Genomic DNA, 16,006 nt, shown 5'->3' with positions numbered 1-16,006 from the left:
GTGTAACGCCCCCGTTATGTAGTTCGAAATAAATAGGAATTAGACAAAACGGATTAGAAAGCTGGCTCATGTGATGAGAAACAGCGGGAATTTTGAACTAATTGTCGGACTAAGTCAACAGGCCGAGAAGTTGGGCGGTGATCGAGAGATCGATTTTGGAGTTTTCGGCCTTTTTGAACCCGGCCACGCGAAGGGTCGTTTGGAATATCGACACATTTGGAGCACGGGGCAGCATTTTGTAAAAGAAGAAGAAGAAGAAGAAGAACCCGCGGGCTTTAAGCCCAAACCACCGCAGCTCCAGCAAATTTAAGTAAGCTGAATTGTGCAGTCCAAGCCGAAGACACCAGCTTTAAGGAACAACTTTGCAGACCTCATTTTCTTTTCTGCTTTCCCGATGACGACACCGACACTTCCTCTTCCACTAAGCTGTGGGAGATCGCCCCTGGTGCAACTTTCGCCTGTCAAAAACTCAGCGACCTCACGACACATAGCAAACCGAAACTTCGGCACGGCAAGACCAAGGCAAGTCACCTTTCTAACTTGTTTACTAGACTCACTAGTGGGTAGACGGGGATGGTGAGCGGGTTTGCATGGGCCGCTGATGGGGTTCGGTTCACAAGTGCTCGGGTTGCGTTCTGGTGGATGTCGAATTGCAGGTGTGTGAGAACGATTGTCGAGTCCTGCGGGTTGAGTTTTTGGCTATGAACTCCTTTGGGTGTGGCTGATGCGGCTTGGTGCAGTTGCGATGAGCACAAGTGATACGGGGCCGAGCGATTGGGAGCTAAATCTTCTTGCATGCGATGGGTATCAGTGACCGAGTAGTTGGTTTGGGGTTTAGATGGTTGGAGTGGAGTTGGATGGTGGATTTTGACGGGGCAGGAGACCTCCGAAGTGGTGTAGCAAGAGGGGTATCAGGAGGGAGTACCGTGAGGGGGTACCCGATTTTTCATGGGGAATGGAAGCATATTTGGTACTAAGGGATTAGTTTAGCGCCTATGCGTAGTTTGTCGAGAAATTGAACGAGCGAAAGGTGCTAGATAGTGAATTTTTGGAGGGGGCACGATGAATTGAGGGCGGTGGAGTTCGGGTGGGGGAACTTAGTGGGTTAGTAGAAGTAGGAATAACTACCTCCCTGACATTGCATTTTTTTTTTTCTCTATTGACCAACCCATTGATTAAAGAATTTGTCCTGACGTGCATTTGGGAGCGTATTTACCCCAGTTAGATGTGTTGGGCTCCGGGGTCTATATGTGTTTGACATGACATAAGCTGGACGTTATGGTAGGAGCATCGTTGGGAAAGACCTTGTATGCCATAGCATTTCATGAAACGCGGATTGATCATCAGCATACACATGATTTTACATATCGTGAATCAGAACCGATCGTGATTCGTGGGAATGAGCTTCGTGCCCGAATTAATTTACCCGATGAAGTGTATGGGAAGACCCTGCTATGTGACTAGGCGGCTCTGCTATGTGACTAAGTCTTTCTACGAGACGGTACGAGACGATTCCATGGATGCATAAGCATACTTCATGACATGCATTCATTGTGTATTAATGCATGTGACGAATCTCGGAACGACTACTATGTTCTTGAGGTGGAGTTTTTTTAAAAAGCTTACCGTTCAACTGAAACCTGTTTGCCTCTTTAGTTAGTTTAGTCGATGAGTTAGAAAGTAGGACTTGCTGAGTTTTATCGCACTCTATTATCGTTGACAATTTTTAGGCAAGTGACATGCACTTCTTAAGGTGTTGGAATCGAGGTTTAAGGCCGGGATACTACATGCCATACTAGAGGAGGTTGATCGGGGGTATGGGTCGTTTCAATTAGCATGGATTTCCACATTTTGAGACTTGTAAATCCAAAATCTATATGCGATGCTATTTTGAGGAGGCGTCGTTATCTATTCTAGGCACCCCCACACTTTTCAAGAAATTCTAGGAGGTGCTTTACTAAGAATATAGTTTGCAATTAGAATTGTCACGTCCCACAAGTTTTGAGGTAAACCTGAACTTAAAAGCATGACTTTAGCCATCTCCTTTAGAGTTTTGTTTTTATGTTCTACAACTCAATTTTGTTGTGCAGTATAAGGTGCAGTTATTTGGAGAATTATCACAAAATAGCACACGACTAATTTAAATTGGTAGAACCGTATTCTCCTACTCTATCAAACCTAAGCACTTTGATTCTTCTATCAAGTTAGCTCTCGACCTCATTTTTATGCTTGACAAATATGCTCATATTTCTCACATTTGCTCGATAACAGATAAAAATAGCAAAATCGAGTACAATCATTCACAAACGTTATGAAGTACTTCTTTTTACCTTCACTTTTTACAAATTTCAAATCGCATAGATCACTATGGATTAGTTGTAGAAATTCAGTCATTCTTTCAACGGTTTTGAAAGATTTCAGGGGCAGTCTCTTTAGTCTTTTCATTTACCTTCTTCTTCCCTAAATCTGCCTAAATACTTAAAAGAAGTCCTTGATTACCTAAGTCTTACTATAATGTGGATGACTCTAGATTATGTATTAAAGTATACATTGATGGTCTAAGGCGCTTTCATGAACCGTCTAGTTTGTTTTTTCTTTACCTTCTCCCCTGCATTGTATCTACCTTAGTAATAGGGGGCAAACAAAACCTTGATTACTGATGTGTTATTAAAATATAGAAGACCTCACGCGGTTATTAAAGAAATGATTGATTACCCAACACGTTTTCATAGATTGTGACTTTTGTTTCGTCTTCTTCCCTAAGTCGCCTCTATCCAAAATCACTCTAGGGCTTTGAATATGTTTACATTAGAAGATTAGCCATTAAGCTCGGACGGCAAGAGAGGAAATCCTTTCACTGGGGGCCCAACATGTCACCTAGACGATATGTTCCAACCCTAGAGTCCAATATATATTGTAACAGTGACAGTGAAACCTAAATATTCAATTTACCAGAATTGGAGTTGATCTTGGGGATTTAGCTCTCTTTTGTTGGACGATTTTAACCTCAATCTGTTGAATTCGGTATATTACAAGCACAAAATATTGGCCAAAATTAGGAATCTAGGTGCACATGGAGCTCCACAAAAAGACCTGGGGGTAAGTAGAAACTCTAATATATATATATAGTCCGAACTCTGAAGAAATGGATTCGTAGTTGCGACAGAAAAATAGTTCCTAGCTAGTGTCACAGGCCTGCAGCATCTATTGTTCCCTACCCGTGTGGCCTTAGGAAAACCTTCCCGACTTAGCCGACTCACACACACTCATTTTTTTTGTTCTTTTTTGGTCGGATGCACACACTCATGATGCAAGGGTCCAATGAACGAGTGTACGCGGAGGGATCACGAATTCTACTTATATGAATGTGTTTTACAAATGAGGGGTAATGCCCTTTATATATACACAGGGGGGAGGACCCTTGCCTTCTCAAGTTTTGTCCTTTTCACCTTGTCCTTTGTACCGTGTCTTGCACCAGGTTTTTTGACTTTGTCCCATCTGAGTAGTCCCTTGTGGGACTCTTCCCCTTCCTTATCTTGTCAAATAGGGTCTAACCATCACTTAGCTTGGCCCCTAGGGCGATTCTAGAAGGTTCAGGAATGCCAAGGGTTGCGCCTGGTTGTGTCTGGCCGTTTGGATCGTGCTCGGCCTTATTGACTATCGAGTCACTCGTGGATCCATGGCCTGAATGGTTCGCGAACTGGTCCATGACCTGATCCATTCAATGGTCCGTGGTGTGATCCTTCGCCTGGTCCATTGCATGTCTCACGACCATCCTTGCTTGAGGATCCATTCGGTCATGATACTATTGTCGTAGGTGTGATTTATTCAGTGACGGAGTGGAATCAGTTTAATCAAATAGAATATCATTGCTTGAAAACTTTTATGATCCCAAAAAAGAAAAAAAAAATTGCTCCTTCTAAAATTATGTTGGGCTCAATTTGCAGACACCATAATTATGTAAAAACCTTTGTCATTTGTTACTGTAGAAAAATGCATGTCAATGCCAAGGAACGAAATTTTGTGTGTGAAAAAGGTGCACGGTATATTTTTAATATTTTGCATCATCAAATGTAACAAACATTAGATGAAAATGATTGGATTATGAACTCTATACTACATGATTGATGAGGTTAGGTGAGCCTTTTGATAATAATGTGATCGACAATAACCTAATAATAATATTGCTCGTGAAAATAATTCATTATTCATCCTATATATTTAAACAATCATAAAAATCCAAAGAATTTTTTTTTTTTTAAAGAGAGAGCCATTGACCACCCAAATGATACTTTAGAGGGGGAATTCTTTAACGAATAGTGAAAATTTGAACTTTCTTGTCATTTTCCAACTTTATTATACTGTGGGTCACGAAACGCATTAGTAAGTAAGAAAGTCATTGATTACCTAACGTGTTTCCATAATTCCATGTACTGTTTCTTTTGCTTTTTCACTCCAACTAGGAACTCGAGGCGTGGAATTGGAGAAGAACAAGACCAAAGGTTAACGAGTGCTCTTCTTTCTCCAGTGGCAGCAAGATCCGAGAAGATCTGGTCTGGTTTTAATAGTTAAAGTGAAGGCCCTCGCTATATATTTTATCCTTTTCTTCTTCTTCTTTTCCTTCTCTCCTGGTAATTTTGCTTATATCATATAGTGGGCCATCATTTTCAGAATATATCAAAGAAATCTCAAAGAAATTCGTCGTGTGGTATTTAGAAGAAGACAAGAGCAGTCGACATTTGATTATGCCAAGCCAGTTCATGACGCTCGATGAGAAGGCAGTAATGACCTTTGAAGATTCTTCCAAAATGCAAATTATATAAAATGTATCTAAATGATTTCGTAATTTAGGTTTTAAACGCTTAACGTCAGAAGGCATCCTCTAGGAAGTTGATGGAATATGCCATGATTCATGATTGGCGATTTTTTTTTTCTTTAATGAAACTTGGATGAATGGAACGACGTGGGAGGTCTAAACAGTTCACTGCATCTTTATCAACTCCAACCACTGAAATTTCGTTCTCGTGTCGACTTTTTCAAGAGCTTTTTTTTTTTTTTTTTGTGTGTGTAAAGACTTGTCATGATGTGAAGTCACGTTGCCCAAGCGCGGAGCGGGTGCCCTCAAGTCAACGGTCTTGGTCTTGCTCATCATAAAATGTAATCGTAGACCTCATGTGCCCTCTGCGAGTGAAAGCGAGAGAGAGAGCGAGCGAATTTGTCTGCGGCGTTTCTAATCTTTCTGCGAGTTATTGCTTCTGCAGTTGCGGCTGCTGGAATGAAGAGAAAAAGAGCGGTTTGTTTTCTCTGCATCTTTCGGATTTGTGTTATGTTTTAGAACTTCTTTTGACATGAATATGGTGGAATCGATCCTCTGCTTGTATTTCAACCCTCTCCCAGATGCTAAAACGAGAACGATTGATCCAAAATGTTTGCTCAAATCACGAGATCCTACCCAAAACTCCAAGTCCATTTGATGTTGTACGCTGGGTCTGTTATGTACTGTTTTGCCTTCCTTGAAATGTTGTTTAAATTCCAGAAAATTGTGAAAAAAATTACGTGTGAATTCGCTAATCAATGTTTGAATATCACGAAAGTTCCAAAAATTATGGATCTAGAACCAGTCAGAAATGCATGAGTTGCAAGATTCAGTTGCGGTCGGCTTGTCGTGTTAGGTTCGGCTCCATCGGTTCTTCGTTTGTTTAGCCAGAAGCACAAGACTTGGTCTGAAACACTGTGTTTCACTTTAGTTCCCTTGATTTGACAGGAATCATCTTCAACCTCCTCGTCCTCGTCCTCATCTGGAATCAATCATGAAGTATTCTTGAATTTTAGAGGTTCAGATACTCGTAAGGAATTCACGGATATCCTACGTAGAGATCTGGAAAATGCAAGGATCGAGGTCTTTCACGACGAGAAAAGCCTCCGTGGTGGAGAAAATATCAATCAAGCGCTAAAAGATGCGATCAAGCGGTCCAGGATCTCGATAGCCATCTTCTCCAAGGACTACGCTTCCAGTAGAAGTTGCCTCATGGAGCTGGTACAAATGTGGGAGTGCAATCGATCAGATGGACAGACTATTATCCCTGTATTCTATAATGTCACTCCCTACGAAGTGAAAAACCAGGCTGGGGCTTTTGCAAAGTCCTTCAAGAATCATAAGGCGAACAAAAAAGTCCACAAAAATGCTATCAAAAAATGGAAGGATGTTCTTCAATGGGCCGGGGGATTAAGCGGATTTGAGCAGGCGGAGATGGATCGAGGGTGATTCTTTTGCTTCTGGTTTCTTTTTCCTTTCCTAGAAAAAAAATTAAAGGATTAGGATGGTGTGAAAATGAACCCCAACCTTCCTCTAAAAAATGAACCTTCTGATAATTTTACATGTCGAAGTTCTAGTTTCCTATGGAGTAACCTGTGGCTCGATTAAAATGGCTAGTTGAAAATTGACTCAACTCATGACATAACTGCGAGTTAGACCAGCTGACCTGGTCCACCACGCTCTGTTTGTTCCCCCTTGGCTACAACTTTTGTTTTGCAGGTAGCATGTTGTTTTATCAATGTCGAAATTGCTGTGTGCATGGAAGGGAAATAGACCGTGTATTAAAACTTGCTCTCCTTTTTAATTGAAGATTCCCCCTGTCCCTGTTGGTTGATTTAATTTTTCTAGGTTCATTCCCCACTTGATTTTTGTCTTCCCTTTAATAGTTTTGGAACTCTGTTGTCATCCTTGTGCAGGCGTGTGACCCCCCTCCTAGAAAGAGTTCTTAAACGTGTCAGGCAGCTATTGAGGAAGGATGACCAACGTGTCACCGACAAACTAGTTGGAATCGACCTCCATGTTCAAGAGGTGATGAAAAAGCTTGGTGTGGCCTCCAGCGATGGACAAGTGATCGGAGGAGACGTACGTGTCGTTGGAATACACGGTATGCCGGGTGTCGGAAAGACTACACTTGCGAAGGTTGTCTTCAACGAGATTCATCTGTTGTTTGATGCATGTTGCTTCCTCGAAGACATTAATTCGCAAGGAGTCGTGTCTTCACAAGAAACGTTGATTGCTAAACTTCAAAGAGAAGAACGTCAATCACTGAGATCTTCAGATGATGGTATCAAAATAATGTCAAGTCTATGTGAAAAAATGAAGGTTCTCATTGTGCTTGACGATGTGCGTGATGATAAACAAATCAAAGAATTAGCTGGGAAGGTTAGGTGGTTTGGTCCAGGAAGTAGAATTATTGTGACCACAGACAGAAAAAATGTTCTGAAGTGCTTCGACTTTAGAGCAGCAGAAGAAGACGAAGGTAGAGCAGCTGAAGAAGACGAAGGTAGAGCAGCTGAAGAATACGAAGTTAACCCAATGAAAAATCAGGATGCTCTTGACCTCTTTTATAAGCATGCTTTTCGAGGGGGTGCTCCCCCAGATGTCCCCGAGTACGTTTCCTTGTCCAGAGACATCGTCGAAGCTCTTGGAGGGATTCCTATCGCTATTGTGCTTCGGGCAGAATATTTAGAGAAAAGGAAGGATTTACACATATGGAGGAATACCCGAGATTCCTTGAACAATAATCCAGAGGAGAGAGACGTAAAAGCTTCCTTTAAGGCCAGTTATGATTATTTAGATGATGGTACTAAGGAGATATTCCTCGACATAGCATGCTTTTTTAATGGAAAGGATGAGAGGATTCCCTCTTACATGTGGGAGGCTTGTGGTTACGATCCTCCTAACGGAATAGAGTTGCTTCGTGACTTGCATTTGTTGGAAGATGGAGAAAATAATGAACTAAGAATGAACGATCTGATACGAGAAATTGGCAGGGACATGGTCAAGAGGAAAGAGAGTTTTGAGCGCTGCAGGTTTTGGAATCACAAGGATGCACATCCAGTTCTAAAAATTTGTGCGGTAAGTTTCTCTAGAAATTTCTTCTAGAGGGTTACAAAAGCGTCCAAATAAACATTCCATTCCCATTTTACAGAAACTTACTTTTCTTCATTTGGAAAGGAAAAGGATTTGTTCTTAACACGGTTTAGAACATGTAGTGGATAACCGCTGATTTTGTAAATGCAATTTGTCTCATTTCATAAAAAGGAGTTAGAGAAATTAAAGTTTTTCGACTTACACGTTTTTCCCCAACCGAGACATGACAGGGTACTGAAAGTGTACAAGGCATCGGTCTGAGTGTAAAAGGCATCGGTCTCACAGTTGAAAGGGGCTGTTTTACATGTGAAGAATTTCGCAAAATGTTGAGGTTGAGGTACCTCAGACTGGACCGGGCTAAAATCCAGGGAAACACTGAGAATCTTCCTCCACGTTTGAGTTGGCTTGATTGGCGAGAGTGCCATTCGATTCCTAAGCTTGATAATATGCAATTGGAGGAGTTGGTCATTCTCGATCTGTCTCGGAGTCCAGTCACCAAAGATTCAGAATTCTGGACACAAATCAGTGAGGTATGGCCGATGTTTGCTTCTAAATCTCATGTTAAGATGATAGATATGAGCGAGTAAAGTTTGATATCTTCTTTTGCACATATATTGCAGAAGGTGGGGGAATTGAAAGTCTTGAACCTACAAGGATGTGTTGAGTTACATCCATCGCTGAACTTTCCAGCTCCCATCAATCTGGAGATGTTGATACTGGAAAATTGTTCTCGGTTAGTAAAAATTAGCTCATTCATTGGTAATCTGGAGAACTTGTGTTCCTTAAATTTGAGAAACTGCAGCCTAGTCGAGGAGTTGCCCCCAGAACTGTACCGCATGGAATCTTTGAGGGAACTTCTGATTGATGAAACTGGCATCAAACGAATTCATATCCCGGAAGGGTCTTTGGAGAAACTTGAAACACTTAGTGCTTGTGGTTGTAAAAAGTTGACATCTATATCCACAATGGGCCACCTAACGGAACTCAAACGTCTTGCTCTGGATGGTGCTCCAATTGATTGGCATGAGGTAACTTGTGAATTTCCTGAGAAACTTCAGAGACTTTCTTTAAGGAAATGTCATATGTTTGATGAACTTCCACCTTCCATCGAGAGCCTGAGGCTGCTGGAGGAAATGGACCTTTCATACACTGGAATCACGGAAATGCCAACATCAGTCAAGCATTTGAGTAATTTGAAGATGCTGAAGATGGAAGGCACTCACCTAGAAAAATTTCCTGAAGATATTGTGAAGTTAGAGAAACTGGAAGAGATAGATTTCTCTCGCTGCAGAAGTATGAGGGGCCAAGATAGTTGTGATCTTTCAGGATTATCCTCTTTGAGAATTCTGAGATTAGCGTCGTCCAATGTGGCTGGGCTGCCTGAGAGCATTTGCCATCTCTCTCGCCTCAAAACCCTTGATGTAAGTAAATGCAAACAACTTCAAGCACTACCAGAGTTGCCCTGTAGTTTGGTCAGTCTCTGCTGGGGATCCAAAATCATGGCAGTCCCCAACTTGACAAATCTGAAAAATCTGAAAGAGCTCAGCTTGATTCATGATGAACGGCCAGAAGCAGGGTCATTGAATCAGACCCCGAATATTGGGTGGATCGCGGAATTAACAAGTCTAGAGACCTTGGAATTGTCCCTTCCAAATGTCACCAATCTCCCCAGGAATTTGAGTGCCCTTACTCAGCTCCGGAAACTCACTTTATCCCACATGAAGGAGCTAGACCTCGCCCAACTTCCCTCGTCCTCAAGCTTGTGGACTCTGTGTCTCAAGCACTGTGAGTTTCAGGAGCCAAAATTTTCTGGTCTGAATCTTCTGTCCGAACTAGAACTAAAGGAGTGCGATTTAGCAGAGATTGATGGTCTTAAAGATTTAACGGTTTTGGAAGTCCTGAAAGTTTTTGGGTGCAACCGTATAACAAACCTTAATGGGCTCAAAGACTTACGACGTCTCAGGAAGGTGCAAGGTATCTTTTCTGCTCGACCCAGCCTACCAAAATTCTCCCATGCTGTTGAATTGGACATAATCCCTCGGGGTCCTTCTCTGTCGGTGGCTTAATATTCTCCGTCCTGTACGAACTGCTGTTGCATTTTCGGCTCCACGACAGGACAATCTCCTTTTAGTCTGAGAAACTGGAGAGCGACCTCTCTAAGGTACATGCTCCCACTCAGTCTACGAGTCTTTTTAACCGAAACAAAGTTGGATTCTGTCGTTTCCATGAGTTCCTTATGGGTATACATTGGATCTGTACGGGGCCACAGTTGGATGTTATCGTTACCACGAATTCCTTGTGTATATCGCTTTGGATCTGTACGGGGCCACAAGATCCCCCAGGCAAATTCTTCAAGTCCGGTGATCGGCAGTGGCATCAACAATCTCACACCAAAACCATTGCCGAAGGTAACGCTTACACTTGAATCGCTGCGTATTTTGTTGGTGTTCTATTTGTACTCATTTTCATAAAAGGTGCGGTTCACCCGGACACCATTCACTGTTCTTTTTTGTCGCCTGTAGGATGCACCCAAAAGCCGTCCACTGCCCCGCAGCTGTTCGATTCCTATGAGAAAGAGAAAATGAAGAAGGAAAATAAGATCCGGCATCACGGGGGCCTGTGCTTTCGTTGGCCCTGCTGGCGACATCCATCCTCAACACCACCTTCAGCATTACTATCCCAAGTCGTTGGGTTCTTGAATCTCCAGGAGTTGATGATAGGATGGGATGGTGATCCGAAATGGATATGACGGAGATCTACTGAGGAGGAATTGCAAGGGAGTGCGCTCGCGACTATGAAATTGAATGCGATGATTGTGATGTTGAGAGAGAGTGAGTGAGAGAGAGGCATCTTTGAATTGATTTGTTGCATGGAAAAGTAAACGTTTCGTTTATCGTTCTCTTCTCCTTTTCTTATTTTGATTCGCTTCCCTCGCATGTTTTGATAGAAATCCCAGTTCATGGTGATGGCTCAACTCGTCCAATTGGAAACGATGCTTGACTATACATATGGATTTAAGAATAACAAGGAAGTTTAGTGAAGGCAGTTTTGTGGTTAAGGCGTTTCATCCAAAACTCAGCTCTCTGTAACTTCGTTTGGCACTACTTGAAAAGGAAAAATTGTAACAAATGACTTTTGAACTTCGGCCAAATAAAGGAAAAAAAAAAATTCGGCCAAATATATAATGTGATCCACGAATTTTTAATTTATTCAATATGGCTCATTAATGTTAACCAAATGTGCATTGTGGTTTTTGAGCTTCTAATCTATTCAATATGGCATCTGAACTATATGAAAATATTCAGCATTATATAACTTGAATTGATAGGAAGACAACATTGAAGATTTTTATATAGTTTAGGGAGTAAATTGATCTTGTACTAAAAGTCTAGAGATCACCTTTTATTTTTTTTTTGGGTCAAATCTAGGGATCACCTTAAACAAATTAAAAATTTAAGTGCCACAATACACATTGGGCTAAAGTCAATGGACCATTTGTGTCACCCCCACAACATTGATAATGATTATCAATAAAGATCCTCCATATATAGAGTCTCAACGAGAATATTAGATAGCAATTATGATATCTCCAAGAACTCTTTGGGGAAATAATCGAAAACAAAGGATGTGCTTCTCTTATTTGGAAAGAAACGAAAATTGGAAGTAGAAGAAGAGAAGTGCATATTGAACATACTCGTTTAATACATATTACTGGAATCAACACAATCTTTCATGCTCTTCCAAACAAAACACAATTTCTCGTGTCTGAAAATAACTGTGATTCGAACACAACTCTTTACGTTTGAAAATTGCTATGTCTGAAAAATTGAAACCATTAGACATAATTAATTAATTAAAAATTAGAAATTAAAATTAATAGAATAACTACGACTCCTACAAGAACAGTTACACTATTTCGTTAGCACTCAACAGTTGATTTATTATTATAATTTTAAAAAATGTAATTATTGATTGGTGCTAATTATGACCCGCGACTGTGATAAGAGCCAAAATCATGCAATTATTTGCTTATGCGGCTATAATGAGGTCTAGCCCACCATTTTTTTCATTTGAAAGACTATAGTGGCCTTCTAACTAATAGAATGTTTCACATTTTCTCTTATATTCTATGTGGGATGAAGTAAATGCACTTTTTGTTTGTTTTGCAAACAAATTTCAACAATCCCTAATTTAAAACTACAAATTAATTGAAAAAAGTTCAAAAATATCAAAATAACAAAAACAAATTAAAGTTGCCTACTAGAAAGTTAAAAAAAAAAAACCTTAATTTTTACATTAATTAGGTAACATGTTCGATTATTCCACTTATGTTACACTGATGTTCCTAAAAGAATTGATATATAAAGATATTATTAGTAACCAATTAGATATGTTGAAAAGTATGTAATTAAACATATAAATGTCAACTAATAACAAAATGCCAACTGATTGAGAAAAGATCTTGAAACATTCATAGTAGAATGATAAAAAAAAAGAGTTAGAGGTACTTACTTAGTAACTATTAGTTCATACAGTAATTCTATAAAAGAGTTAAATTGGCTCTTCAACTGCGGTTTCTGTTATTTTAAGAAATAACATAATATCATTTGACACTTCCCATGTGTACAATATTATATTCCCTTGCTCTTAGCTCTGTCCTCTATGTTATCATTTGAACAGATACGTATCCGTATGTTTGTTTACCCTGATAGCAAGTTTCTCATTGCATTTGTCCTTTTGGGATATAAAAACTTAAAAAGTGATTTTTTAAAGAAGAGCACATCAGAAATGGTTACATCCAAATAAATTAGTGAAGGGACTTTACTTGAAGTGAGTTGCTAATACTTGATAGTTCGAGTCCCACCAGGGCTAAGCACTCAAACTGTATAGGTATCTGCATTTTGAGGGACAACTACAACTACAAGAGCAAGAGTACTCAAGCAGTGGCAGCATTCACAGCAAATGAAATAGCTTCCTAATATTTCACAAACACCATGGCATGAGGTATCTCAATCCCGCGAGTAGGAACTCGGCTCTTTCTTCTGGTATGTCGATGTCCAAGTAATCGATAATAGATTGATTTTTCATTTTTCTTTTCCTTTTATACTACCATGCACAAATTGTTATGTGATTCGATAATACACTTTAATAAAATACTATTATATTATTATTATTATTATTATTATTATTATTATTACATGAAAAGAAGAGGGCAAAACATGGAATGACGAAACTTTCACTAAGACGGAGGATTTTTTTTTTCCTTTTTTCTTTTAATTTAATAGCACATGAACCTTTAAACCCTGTCCAGTTCATTCCTTATTCATTCTCTATATTTGTTATCAAAGCTCCTCCTTCTCAAGGATGAAGAAAATCGGAAAAATCACGAGAATAAATGAGACCATTCTTTGAGGCAATCTTAGAAATAGCCAGCCAAACATGCCCAAAAACTCGAATGTGAGCGAATATTAAGTTTCCTCAATTCGTGACAATTTGTATTTACTAATGTTCGGAGCAATGATATCAGAAAAGACAAGTGCATTCATGATGTGATATAATTTATGAAGAAATTCCGAAGTTACGAGTTACACAAGCGCCGGTGGATTGGCTGAAAATGCCCATCGCTGTGTCCCTACCTCCCTTATGCTCCTTTCGCGTACATTAAGCGTTCTTGTATTGATACTTAGCGTCGCGAAGAAAATAATACTTTGCTAATGGGTGCTATAAAGATGTGAGCAATATAAAGGCATCAAAATGATTCAAAGGTGGAAGAAAAAATGAATTATTACCGTAGCATCGTTGAAGTATCATAGAAAGCACGTATCAAACTTCTAAATTAACTCACCCGAGAAATTATTTACTTTGACAGATCCGCATTGAGCATGACTGTTTTATATTTTGATACATAAGTAAACACCTTCTTAATATGAACAAAAAAAACCTCAACTTTAGCATATGTCTGAATTATATCCAAAAATAAATTCCTCTCATAAAAAATCATCAACTTTTACTTTTATTCTAATTCTACCGCCTTCTGTCTATAACCATCATCTAGGAATCACCGATACTTCTTGGGGCCTACGTGTCATGTCACGTCATGTCCGACACTTTTTGACACTTCGACATACTCTGACATGCGCAAGTGCATGATCAATGCTCTAGACAATCCAACGACACACGAGTCTAGCATCTCGATGTACCATTTCGACACACATGAGATAAATTTCAAGCATTTTCAATAAATTATAGGTCAAAATGTAAATTTATTAAATATATATATGCTTAATTCATATATCCAGCCACTCCTAAATCAATATACCCACCCATAAAAAAATAATCGTGAGTCTTTACAAGAAGAAAAAGAAGAAACTTACACCGTTGATATTTTTATATATATATACATGATAATTTATCAAGTTAATATACAACGTGTCTCAACATGTCGGATTCTTTATTTTTTTTAGAATGACATGCCGATGTGTTGTGTCAAGTTGCATGCCGGTATCGGTGCTACTTAAATTACCTTTAATTAATCATACGTTGCTCGAATTTTCTCATCAAACTTACTAATGAATGTTCAAAATTGGGAAATAGCAGATTTTAATAGCAACAAGATTGGAGATCATTTGCCCAAATAATCAGATCTTCACGTCTAGCCGTTCTTTAAGCTGTTGCGTATTGAGGAGAATCCAAAACGCGCCGTCTTAAGTGGCTTTATATCTCATGGCAATGCGTAGGAGAAGAGAAGTTGGGGAATTTTTCATGTTAGTTTTGCCGAGATGTAGTTCATTAACAATATGAAAATACACGTAGGATTAACTAACAGTAATTATGAAATCTAAGATAGTTTGGGTTTGAATTGACATTCGTACAATAAGTTTAGGACTGATTGGATAACTTATTTTATTTCTTTTTAGTTGGAAAACCATTTATATAACATATAAGCATATAATTGTTATATAGTAAAGAGCTAAATATAGTATTCACAGTTATTCATGAAAATTAAAATTCAATCTAATTACCTAGCCGATCTTAATCACAAATGGAAAAGGAAAATTGAACAAAATGTGGAAGCATGATCCAATGTTAACCATATTTTTATATTTAGATCACATGTAAATATTCCTAAAAACAAGCACAAAAGGGAAGAAAAAAAAATCTTGCTATTCTACTTCTGCAATGAAGAAACTTACTAATATCAATTGGAGAATCAATCTCATAACATGTGGATCAAAACTTTAAAATATACTTAAAACTTTTCTTTAAAATAATTTGAGGTGAGTTTGAAAGTGAATAGGGTGTAACTAGATTTTCAATCCCATCTAGCAATTAATATTAAAAAGTGGAAATCCAAAAAGAATAAACAAAATAAGTGAAGTTTAGCTTTGAAAAATTACAAATTACTTTTGGAAAAAAAAAAAAAAGAAACACAAGGTTGAGGTCAACTAGATAATTAGATTGACTTTTAATTTTCAACTTTGAAATAAACTTTCATTAAATTTTTTGATAAAAATATGATGTATTCAGGAGACTTAATAGTAGTCACAAATAAAAATTTCAAATCTTTAGCTTTTGTAATTAAAAATATCATAATTAAAATCGATAATATTTTTCTAGACAAAGTGATAATAAGATGCAGGATAAGATTATATCCTTTTTGATGTCATTGAGCATTTGTATGAGTTGACCAAAAATATGATACAAATTAATAGTGTTCTGTTGTTGAGCTTGATGAAAAAGAAATCATGAGTTAAAGACAGGGAGAGGGTATTTCGATCAATTTACTAAAAAAAGAGTGCCTTAATCAAAATGAAGGTAAAAATAGTTTTGCCCTTGTAGAGCTTGTGGGAACTTATTAAAAAGCCCATTTTTTCGGTATTTGTGTACATTATTGTTTCTAGGGCTCAGCATTGGGGTGATGGGTTTGAGGGTCGATCCAAGCTTCACATGAAATCTGGAATCTAATCATCAAACCGGCCTCCAAACCTATAGCCTATCATATATACTATAAAATTTGAAATCTATCTTGTCACAAGTTATAAAGTAGATTTCAAGATATACTCAGTTTCCACATATATTCTTAATTAAATGATCAGA

General features: G+C 38.6%; 1 protein-coding gene and 1 pseudogene across 1 annotated transcript in view; both read left to right on the top strand.

Moving 5' to 3' along the window:
• The window catches only part of LOC115736064, a 116,457-nt pseudogene that overhangs the window by 67,731 nt on the left and 32,720 nt on the right, over positions 1-16,006 (top strand).
• LOC115736067 (disease resistance protein TAO1-like) overlaps positions 1-16,006 on the top strand; it is a 47,520-nt gene that overhangs the window by 6,005 nt on the left and 25,509 nt on the right. The window lies entirely within an intron of this gene.

This window comes from Rhodamnia argentea, chromosome 4, assembly GCF_020921035.1.
Source record: "Rhodamnia argentea isolate NSW1041297 chromosome 4, ASM2092103v1, whole genome shotgun sequence".
Lineage (NCBI taxonomy): Eukaryota > Viridiplantae > Streptophyta > Magnoliopsida > Myrtales > Myrtaceae > Rhodamnia > Rhodamnia argentea.
The sequence above is the reverse complement of the archived record's forward strand: the minus strand, read 5'-3'. Positions and strand labels throughout refer to the sequence as shown.